The following is a 12,236-nucleotide window of genomic DNA, read 5'->3' on the forward strand; positions in this document are numbered from 1 at the left end:
CACTAGATTCTATGAGGCTGGTCTCAACTGGGCTTCCATGAGGCTATTCTGAACACCGCCTCTTTTGTACCACTAACAAAGGGGAATAGGGTTGTCTCATATCCCCTGGTTGCCTTCTCTGCCTTTCATTCACTTGTCTAACCAATTCCCTGCATGGAACTCCCTCAGCTGTTTTTCTAGTCACTCTCTGACCAGCCTAAGTCAGCTGATATGTAAGGTATACTTCCCATACAGAGATACATAGGCTTTCTTTTCCAAGTTCATCTGTCTTTTGTGCTTCTTCCAAGACACCAGGTCCTCTTTTAGTGGCATCGTGTTCCTTCTAACAGCCTGGCTGCCTTTTCCACAATGCCAAATGCAGCCCTTTGCTTAGTGAGTACCTGCTTGCTCCTTCAGGTCTCAGTTTTTTTTTTTTAAGATTTTATTTATTTATTCATGAGAGAGAGAGAGAGAGAGAGAGGCAGATGGAGAAACAGGCTCCATGCAGGGAGCCCGACCTGGGACTCGATTTTGGGTCTCCAGGATCACACCCTGGGAAGAAGGCGGTGCTAAACCGCTGGGCCACTGGGGCTGCTCCAGCTCTCAGTTTTAAGGTCACTTTCTTGATCACTGGGATGTAATCAGGCTCCCCAGTTATTGCCTTACAGAGAATTTTGGCCATGGATTCTCCTTAACTTATATAAATGCAATTTCATACTTTTTGGTGACACTACTGTCCATCTTTCTTACTGACTATAAACTCCATTAAGATCTGGGCCATTGCAGGACACCTGGGTGGCTCAGTCAATTAAGTGTCTGACTTTATCTCAGGTCCTGATCTTGGGGTCCTGATCTGGAGCCCCACATCAAGTTCTGCACTCAGTGAGGAGTCTGCTTATCCCTCTGCGTCCTTCAAATAAATGGATAAAATCTTTAGAGAAAACATTTTTTAAAAAGTTGGGCCTTTGCTTCCTTCAGGCATAATTGCATTACTAATGCCTAACAAGAGGCATTCTCAGAGGAGATGATTACCAATAATGTCAGCCAATAAATGAATGAAAATCCAATTGCCACTTTAGACTGCTGCAAAATGGCTGAGTAGGTTAAGCAAGATATTGCCCTCATAGGAACAGCTGTGGACTCTGGTCCTCCCCTGCTTTCCTTACTCTTTTGGTAATCTCAGCACCTGCCAATGTTCTGATATTCTTTGTAGACTCAGATGCAATAGTTTTGTTCTCTGTGCTTGTAAGTATTGCTGGTACATTTACTCATCCATCATCAGAACTCTTATTTTGTAAAGAAGCAGAGTAGCACATTTAAGAGCACAGCCATAGCAATGGTATTACCTGGATTTTGACTAGGTGGCTCATCTGTTTGTGTCCCTATTTTCTTCCCCTGTGAACTAGTAATAATAATGGTACCTATATCTCCTATGGTTTGGGGGCAGATTAAATAAGTTAATAAATGTAAAACCCTCAGAACAGGGCCTAGTAGAAGGAAGCTGTCAGCACAAGTCACTGTGTTTTTAAACTATGCTGATGTTGTAGGCACTATATGTCGCCTTTGGTGTTTTTCAGAATGAGGACCAAGTAAAATTCATAATTTTTATCTAATTACTTCAACAAGGATTACAAGCTTAATTGCTGCTAATGCTTACTGCTCATCAAATATTCTCAGAAGACTTACTGTTTCTAACCTGTAAATAAACATTTCCATTAAAACAAAGCTTTATATCAAAAAAGGAGCTAGTTTTTGAAAACAAATGTACAACTAATACTCAGATTAGAATTGAACATTTTTTTTAAAACTGACTTGTGCCTTTCACCAATGACTGGGTTGTTTATAGTCAGTAAAATGTCTCTAGATTTAGTGCAATTGTTTCAATAATGGAAGATTCGAATGGAAAAATGGGTATTAGAAAATCAATATCCCCTGTGGACTCTGACCTCATGAGACTTCTTGGGAATGTTTTATCTGAAATCATTTAGTGCTTAGAATACCATCCTTCTCAAATCTGTGTTTCTGATATTTTTAGAATTAGTCTTACATCTTTGTATCAAATTAAATCCTAAAAATTCTAAGAATTGTCTTAATGTGCAAATATAAATCATCATTAGGATGATGAAAGCATGGTGCTTAGTATCACTATAACTTACCAGGTTTGTTTGATAAGAAATTCCTAATGGGCAAATATCTTTCTTCCTAAATTATAATCAAAGACTAGAAGAAGCCCAGCTATAACTCCGAAAAGTGATACTTCTCATATGAGTCAGTAGACAAGCCATGTGAAGTAGTAGAAATTCACAGTGATTACCAAGAACACTGTAAAGCTGCCATCTTCTTGATAAGGTATATGCTTCTAAGGGGAAAGCATTGCATTGGACTCGGATTTCTCCAAAACAACAATCATGGTCAGAAGACAATAGAACAATGCTATAAAGTTCTCAGGGAAACAAACTGACTCAGCTAAGACACAGTTAAAGAATAAAATCAAGGGCAAACACTCTTAAACATAGAAGTCAGAGATACAGTGTTCATGGGTCTTTTATGAAAAAAAAATAACTTAAAAATAAAACCTACCCATTAAGTATTGGCTCAAATTCAAGGAAAAGGTCAGTTTCTTCCTAAGTCTTTTGGACTTGAATGTTTTCAGCTTGAAGTAATAGGCATGCTAAAGCAACATATCTGGGGGGCACTCCTGAACTGCATATAAGTGAAATATATACTACATATAAGTGAAATCCGTGGGAAAGCAGTATTTCCCTTCCCCTTCCAAGTAAGCATTAGGTGCTCCCCTAATGTTTGTATGGCCCAGGACAAAATTACAAATAGAGACCTTTACTGTATACATCTGTAAGTTTAAAAGGTATAAACAGATTTAGTAAAGTAATAAAATATATTTTATCCTCCTAACTTGATAAATATACTTTATTATGACCTAATAGTGTAAGTCATAATATTAAATTACTGGATCATTGGAATTCCATCCTGGAACATGGTACTTAAGGAAAGTAAGCTTCTGGTTGCTGGCCTCAAGCCTTCAGCTTCCTTCTTCTCTTCCCATATCCAGCTCCATCTCATAGCACAATAAGTGTGGACAAACCACCTTGCACATACAAGCTTCATACACATCCTATAAACAGTGTTAGCTTGTCCATCCTTCAGGAAAAGATAAGCAAATGCAGCAAAATGTTAACAACTGAGAATCTAGGTGAAGAGCATACAGATGTTCATTGAATTATTTTTGCCATTTTTCAAAATAAAAATATAATGAGGGGGTGATTGGGTGGCTCAGATGGTTAAGCATCTACCTTTGGCTCAGGTCATGATCTCAAGGTCCTGGGATCATCAGGCTCCCTGCTTAGTGGGAAGTCTGCTTCTCTCTCTCCCTCTCCCTCTGTGTGCTCACTTCCTCTCTCAAATAAATAAATAAATCTTTTATTTTAAATACAGGGAAAAATGAAGGTTTTGCTATTAAAGAAGTAAATTTCAACCTTGACCTTCCCCTTGCCTAAAAGAATTTAAATAGATGAGCTGTTCCAGAAAGGGAGCTATCACCACAGACACCTACAGTACACTATGAAGTATGGGTGGCTGAGAGAAAGGAATTTAGCAAAATCTGTTTGTTAAAATTCCTCTCTATATCCCATTGTTTCTGCATAGCCCAGGAAACATTTGTTTACCAAACATTTATTCTTTATTTTTCTGTGAATTGCCTTCCTTCCCTTTGACTTCCCAGACCCTATCCTCTTTCCTTAGTGCAAGATAGCATATATAGCTCATTTTGTCTGACTGCCTTCAAAATCTCATGTTTATGGGGGTTCCCTGTACATACGTAATTAAATTTTATTTTCTCCTGTTAAAAAAAAGGAACTTAGAGGGATATTGTATCAGGAAATTTGGTAATCACTGAGTTCACTTTAATATACAAAGAATTTTTAAAACTTTGGAAAATATCATTATAGAAAATAATTTGAAATGTATGGCATCTACCAGTGAAAAATCCCAGTGTAGCCATGTGGGATATTAATGAGAAGAGAAGTTAGAAAGATAGTGTCTCTGAGAAAGAGAAAAGAATCTGGCATCTGGGAGCTGGCTTGATACTACTGGCTAGGGCTCCCATGGAGTTGACCTAACATAGATAGGCAGGTGGTAGCATCCAAAATCAGAGCCATGCCTACACCCTCAAATCTTCCCCAGACACATGAATGCTGTATTCATATATATATATATTTCATATATTCCTGTATGTCCCTCTTACTGAGATGCCCCATGGTTCCCTCAGAGTGTTTTCTCCCTCACTCAATGAGTAATAACTCCAGCTTATTCAACTATATGTGTGTTTCTGATGATCTCTGGCTGAAGTGTATTGACACGATCTCAATGTCTTGGTGCTGAGACTATTGAGTCTATTTAATGTTAATGAAAAAAACATTTATTTAAAGCTTTAATTTCTTTACTCTTTAATTTCCTATTTATTAAAATCATGGGAAATTATATATATTCTTTAATTTAGAAAATAGCATCAAATATAAAATTGTTATGAAACAATCTATGTTTCTTTTATTTCTTTTATTACTGTTTTTTAACATCATGCACATGCAGTTCCCACTGATGTCCTTAAAAAATGTTTTCATTTGTCTAAATTCTAAATAATTGCTGTTGCTGCTGGAGTTTTTTTCCCCAACATAATAAGTGTATTCTTTAATCCCCATCACTTACTTTACCCATCCCCCACCAACCTCCCCTCTGGTAACCATCACTTTGTCCCCTATAGTTGAAAGTTTATTTCTTGGTTTGTCTTTCTCTCTTCTTTCTTTTGCTTGTTTTGTTTCTTAAATTCCACATATGAGTGAGATCATATGGCATTTGTCTTTCTGTGACTTATTTTACTTAGCATTATATCTAGGTCCATCCATATTATTGCAAATGGCAAGATTTCATTCCTTTTTATGGTTGAATAATGTTCTGTTGTGTGTGTGTGTATTACCTCATTTCTATCCACTCATCTATCAGTGGGCACTCGGGCTCTTTCCATACTTTGGCTATTGTACATAATGCTGCAATAAACATAGTGGTGCATGTATCCACTTAAATTAGTGTTTTGTGTTTTTTGGTAATTACCCAGTAGTGTGATTATTGGATAGTAGGGTGTAACTTTCAGGGGAAACTTCTTATTGTTTTCCAGAGGGGCTCCATAAGTTTGCATTCCCACCAACAGTGAGAGAGGGTTTCTTTTTCTCCACATCCTCGCCAACACCTGTTTTCCTTGGGTTTGATTTTAGCTATTTCCACAAGTGTGAGGTGATATCCTATAGTTTTGATTTGCATTTCCCTGATGATGAGTGATGTTGAGCATCTTTCATGTGTCTGCTGGCCATCAGTTTGTCTTCTTTGGAGAAATGTCTTCTGCACATTTTTAAATTGGATTGTCTGGTTTGGGGTGTTGAATAGTATAAGTTCTTGATATATTTTGGATACTAACCTTTAGTTAGATATATCATTTGAAAAGATCTTCTTTCATTCTGTAGGTTGTCTTTTGGCTTGTTGATTGTTTCCTTTGTCGTACAGGTTTTTTTTTTTAAATTGTATATATCAAAATTCCTAATAGTTTATTTTTTCTTTTATTTCCCTTGTCTTAGGAGACATATCTAGAAAAAAGTTACTATAGCTCATGTCAAAAAATTTACTACCTTTGCTCTCTTCAAGGATTTTTATGATTTCAGATCTCAGATTTAGGTCTTTAATTCATTTTGACTTTATTTTTGTGTATAGTGAAAGAAAATGATCCAGTTTGATTCTTTTGCATGTAGCTGACCAGTTTTCCCAACACCATCCATTGAAGAGACTTTATCCTATTATATGGTCATTCCTCCTTTATTACAGACTAATTTACTATATAATTGTGGGTTTATTTCTGGGTTTTCTGTTCTATTCTATTGATCTATGTGTCTATTTTTATACCAATACCATACTGTTTTTATTACTATTACTGCTTTGTAATAGAACTTGAAATCTGGAATTGCAATACCTCCAGTTTTGTTTTTCTTTTTCAAGATTCCTTTGGCTACTCAAGTTCTTTCTGGCTCCACACAAATTTTAGGATTGTTTTTACTAGTTCTGTGAAAAATGCTGTTGATATTTTGATAAGGATTGCATTAAATGTGTAGTAGAGACATTTTAACAATATTTGTTCTTTCAATTCATGAATATGGAATGTCTTTCCATTTCTTTGCATAGTCTTGAATTTCTTTCATCAGTGTTTTATAATTTTTAGAGTACAAGTCTTTCATCTTCTTGGTAAAGTTTATTCCTAGGTATTTTATTGTTTTTGGTGCAACTGTAAATGGGATTTTTTTCTTAATTTCTGTTTTTGCTTCTTCATTATTAGTGTATAGAAATGCAATAGTTTCCTGCATATTGATTTTGTATGCTGTGACTTTACTTAATTCATTGATCAGTTCTAGTAGTTTTTTGGTGGAGTTGTTCAGATTTTTTAATATACAGCATCATGTCATCTGGAAATAATGAGTTTCACTTCTTTAATAGGCTCTTTTATTTCTTTTTGTGGTCTAATTGCTGTGGCTAGGAATTCTAGTACTATGTTGAATCAAAGTGGTGAGATTGGACATCCTTGTCTTGTTCCTGGCCTTGGGGGAAAGTTTTTACCTACTGGGTATGATGTTAGCTGTGGGTTTTTCATATAAGCTCTTTATTATTCTGAGGTATGTTATCTCTAGACTTACCTTGCAGAGGAAACCCTCTGCCACCCTCTTTTATCATGAATGGATGTTGTACTTTATCAAATGCTTTCTCTGTATCTATTGAAATGATATATGACTTTAATCCTTTTTTTTTTTTTTTTTTTTTTTTGTTAATGTGGTGTATCACGATGATTGCTTTCCAAATATTCAACCACCACTGAATCCTGGAAATGAATCCCCCTTGATCTTGGTGAACAAAGTTTTAGTGTATTGTTGGATTAGGGTCACTAATATTTTGTTGAGGAATGTTGCATCTATGTTTATCAGAGATATTGACTTGCAGTTCTCTTTTTTGGTAGTTTTGGTATCAGGGTAGTACTGGCCTCATAGAATGAATTTGGTGGATTTCCTCCCTATTCTTTTTCTGTAATAGTTTGAGAAAAATAGGTACTAACTCTTTTTTAAATGTTTGTTAAAATTTACCTATGGAGCTGCCTTGGCCTGGACTTTTGTGTGTTTGGAGGTTTTTTTTGATTACTGATTCGATTTCATCCTGATAATTGGTCTGTTCACATTTTCTCTTTCTTCCTGCTTTATTTTGGAAGAGCATATGTTCCTAGGGATTAATCCATGTCTTCTAAGTTGCCCAAAAACATATCTACATTCCCATGTTTGCATATCAGTCTACTAATTCGTGTGAGCTCAGTATGCACTGTTATAGAAGACATCTACCTAATATTAGCTGTGGTCTTTACTTGGAGATACTTAAAAAAAGAAAAGAAAAGAAAACCTCTCACCTTTGTAGTTTTCTTCATTTTTGAGGTTTCTTTTTTAATATGACAACAAATCTATTGTATGCAATGCAGTATGCCTAATGTTAAAAAAAAAAACCCAAACTTCTGGAAATATATTTACCAAGATATTAATGATTAGTGGAGTATGGAAATTTATTCCTCCTTACATATTTTCCTGTGATTTTTAACTTTTTAAAGAATAAATATTGTAGGGGCACCTGGGTGCCTCAGTGGTTAAGCACCTAACTCTTGGTTTTGGCTCAGGTCATGATCTCAGGGTTATAAGATTGAGCAAGGAGCAGAACACTGGGCTCCAACCTCATTGTGAAATCTGCTTGGGATTCTTTTCTTCTTCCTCACCTTCTGCCCACCCCACCCCACCCCCACTGCCCACAGGCTCTATATATCTCTAAGATAAATAAAATCTTAAAAAAAGAATAACAATATTATAAAACTTGTGGAATATGCACTTATAAGAAGAAAGGAAAATATTTCCAGAGATGACTGGGAAACTGCCATTATGGTTTTGTTTTATTTAATTTCAGCGTACTCCCACAACCTAATAAACACATAATGGGTCATAGAGAGTTTTATACAATTATTTTTCCCTAATATTTTATAATAAGCATTTTTTCTTGTTCAAAAGAACTAATTCTTTCATGGTCTTCTTATTCGATAAATAATCATTTCCTGTGGGGTCATTGAACAGTTTGTGAATTGACAAAACTTCATTGATGATAGAAATGTCAAATAGTAGTGTGATGCTAAAGGTCAGTCCTTATAATGCAAAAGTAAATGCAAAAAAGTAAATGCACAGATATATTTTTACCAGTGGTTCTTTCATCAATACAAAGAACAATATAAAAGGCTGTCTTAAACAAATAGCTGTTCTACTTCAGCAAAGCAAATTTCTTTGAAAAACAGTGTCATTCCATACAATCCAAGTTGTACTTTGAAGATTCATTCTTAGAAGGCATTCTGGCCTTCAGTATAATAAAAATGACATAAAGAAAAGAAACCCTGGGAGAGAAGGGCTTGAGATGAAACATCTGAGTACAAGAGATCTATCTACTCCAGATATGTCACACGCTAACTAGCCCAAATGCAGAGATTCACCTTGGGTCATAGGTGTAAACACTTTATGATATTCTAGGAGCCAGTAGTATTAACTTCACACCATTCTATAGATCTTTTTGATGTGAAACTTAAACCAAGATCAAAGCATGTGTTTTTTTTTTTTTTTTTTTTTTTTACTCCTTTATCTATAACTTTATTACAGAAGAAAGAAAAAGCTCTTGGAATGCATCTTTTACTTAACACATATTTAGATAGCTATAATAGATTCTTAGCCAAGTCTACACTTTAAGTCTTTATGAAAGCTGTGGGCTTGCTAACAACTTTTTTTTTTTAAATTTTTAAAGAGACTTTGTCTAAATTCAGCATAATTAGTCCTGACAACTGGGCAAGTCATGACACTGTGCAATTCTGGGTAAAGTCCAAATCTCTAAGAGCTTTATATACTGATAAAAAAAAAAAAGCCTTCTGGTGTAAAAAATCAAGGAATTACCTTAACATGGTAATAGCAAGGCTTTGATATATTACACATAATATGGGATATTTCTAAAAAATATAAAGAAAGAAATAATGGTAGAATTGGTATATGAGGTAATGGAGAAGAAAATTTAGAGGTATGCAAATTGCCAATGTTGCCTATGCATTTGAAATAAGAATACAGGGAGTAACAGAGTAACTTCTAAATGTCCTTATCATTATTATATCAATGTAAGCTTTTTCTCAGATGTGGCTTCCTCAATTATGTTCTTTACTTCCTTAGGAGAAGTAAGTAGGTTGACTAATAGTTTGTATGTATTCTAAGAAGAGTCACCCCAAGTCACTGATGATCATGAATTGGTAACAGGGGCTGCCATGAGTAGCTGATGTGTCATCCAGAGCAAAGTGGGGCTGGCCTCATGTGGATTATCCATCTAAACCAGCACAGTCTTCTTGTCAGCAGAGCACAGCGAAGAGAATGTGAGAAGGGCACTGCCAAGCATCAGGCAATTGGAAAACCACTGCAATCCCGGTAACTATATGGTATTCTGATAAATTGATTAAGTCTCCTTTTTCTTGGAACCAATCGAAAAGAGAAGGTGGACTACATAATCCAAAGCACCTGACTCTGACCTCAGACTTACTCCTTGGCCACAGATACAGATGAGGATTGAGGCAAGGGCAATATGAAGAATTGGCAGGGAGGAGTTATAGGGGCAGAACTGGAAGTGGTATCCCCGAAAGTATTCTGATTCTCTTGTCTCAGTGAGTGTGGAGAACAAAGTGAAAAAGGGAGCAAGGTACAAAGAACAGGGTTATTCTCCAAGAAACATTGGGATCTGGAAGGATTACTTCTCTTTATTTTTATTTATTTATTCATGAGAGACACACACACACACACACACACAGAGGCAGAGACACAGGAGGAGGGAGAAGCAGGCTCCATGCAGGGAGTCCAATGTAGGACTCCATCCCAGGACTCCGGGATCATGCCCTGAGCCAAAGGCAGACACTCAACTGCTCAGCCACCCAGGCATCCCTGGAAGGATTACTTCTTATACTGAAATATCCATTCAGTGACAACCATAAAGAAACAGAATCAATGGGATAAGTGTTATTGGACAAAGAAAATGTTCTCCTGCTTATGTAACTGACAACCTACTGTGCCAATGACATATCACCATGGTGAAGGAAGGTTGTCTCTGGCAAGCAACCATTTAGTTATCTTGGGAAATAGGTTTTAGTTTCCCCAGATTGTGTGTTGATTAAAAAGAAAATGGAAGTTAGACCAAAATCTTCAGATGAGTTAGATGAATTATTTTCTGGATGAACATTAACAACTTAAGCTCCTGACTTGCTAAGGGATTCCTACTTAAGGAACAGCCAGTCTCCAAACAGGTTCCAGGCTATAAGCAGTATAACTTCTTAAAACTGATTCTTGCCGAAAGTATTTAGGGTTTTCATAGAAAATTAAATCGTGGTAAACCATGTCCTTGTGTGGTCTTTAATCATGCATATCAAAGAACTTAATAAATTAATCTGCTCTGTTCCTTTCACAAATTTCACTTCAGACACTTGTATTCACGCATCAAAATAAGTGTCATCTGTAAAGTACAAAGTAGATAAGTGTCCTTTATTAATTAAATTTTAAATCATGAAATATAAACAAAATACTGCTAAAATTCAAAACACATTTTCTTTATTACTATATCACCTGAATGATATCATATTAATATTTCAAAGATAACAACTAAATGTTGGCAAAGTGAAATATTTATCTTTTTTATGTGTCTAGTAAACAAATGGTTCTTTTTTCTTTCATACATTCATATATCTACCAGGTATTATCTTTTTGAGAGCATTATGTACTTTGCTAGATCCCTGAGATATAAATGGGTCAATATATTGGGAAACACTCATAAAATTAATGCTAGACAATGATTATTGACAATTTACAAACTCAGTCCTCACAACCTCCTTTTCTATGAGGCAGGCACTGATATTATCGTTCCCAGTTTACAGATGAGAAGACTGTGTCTCAGAAAGGTAAGATAACTGTCCAAGATGATACAACTTATAAGTATAAGCCTGGAATTTAAACCCAGGCAGGATGGTTCCAGATTTCTTGTTCTCTACAATGTCTTATGTTTCCTCTTTGATTACAGTCACAATATACTGCTATATGATAAATGCTACCCTGGGGCAAGTTCAGGGAGGGCACTGTGGAATCAGATGGCTGTCCTACTTAACCTAGTGTTTGAGACATTTCTTAAAAATGGCTTCCTGGCTGACCAATATCAATGTATTCAAATGTAGGGGTGATTAGAGTTAACCAAGGTAGTATGGAGAGCAATGCAGAGAACTGTGGTGTGACATACTTGCTAGGATGTAGACAAGGACAAATATTCCAGGTGGCTTTAGCACAGGGTTGGGAGACTTGTTTGACTTTTATGCTAAACAGTATTCCCCTAGCACTTTCTCGAATGATGTATTCAATAGCTGTCTTGAGGCTTGACACTGGTTTACATAAACAAGTGTTAAGACTCGGGTTTGCCATCTGTTAGCTAGCATTTTAAGCATGGGAATATACTAGAGCATTCCTTGCCAGAGTTCTAAATTTCAACAATAATGTAATTCTTTTTACAGATAATTTTAAATTATCATCCTCCTTTATGTGAATGTAAGATTTAAGATTTTTCTTATGATCAAATGATTGGAAACAGGAATGTGACTCCATAATGGAAAAAAAAAGGGTATTCAAACCAGCCATGGCAGGAAATACACCAATGAAGTTTAACCCAACATAAGACCAGAGAAAATAAGATATTTTGAAAATTCAGAGTTAGCTGCAAGAAGTAATGTTACTCTCTGTTGTGGTGATGTCAGGGAAAAGCCACTGGCCTCAGAGTAAGAGGCTCAAATATCAACAGCAGTGCATTTTGGGTGTGTTGCTGTGGGCCATGCCCACAATATTATATTCCTGAGATTCAGTCCCTTACCTATTAATAATGATATTGGCACATGTTCTATCTTCCTCAAAGTACAAGATGAGAAGCAAATGAAAACTGTAAAATGATATATGTATAAATATTACTGTCACTATATTCTAAGTATTATAATTTCCAGGTCCTATGGAAAGATAATTTTGCTTTTAAGGAATAATTAATCAAATCTGATTTTAAAAGAACAGACATAGTTAAATGTGATT

The 12,236-nt window shown here is 35.7% G+C and overlaps 1 protein-coding gene and 1 long non-coding RNA gene across 2 annotated transcripts in view; both read right to left on the reverse strand.

The window, feature by feature from the left end:
* Positions 1 to 12,236, reverse strand: part of GABRG3 (gamma-aminobutyric acid type A receptor subunit gamma3) — a 740,987-nt gene that overhangs the window by 52,159 nt on the left and 676,592 nt on the right. The window lies entirely within an intron of this gene.
* LOC119876133 overlaps positions 1 to 12,236 on the reverse strand; it is a 46,896-nt gene that overhangs the window by 12,568 nt on the left and 22,092 nt on the right. The window lies entirely within an intron of this gene.

Source organism: Canis lupus, chromosome 3, assembly GCF_011100685.1.
Source record: "Canis lupus familiaris isolate Mischka breed German Shepherd chromosome 3, alternate assembly UU_Cfam_GSD_1.0, whole genome shotgun sequence".
In the NCBI taxonomy this organism is placed as follows: Eukaryota; Metazoa; Chordata; class Mammalia; order Carnivora; family Canidae; genus Canis; species Canis lupus.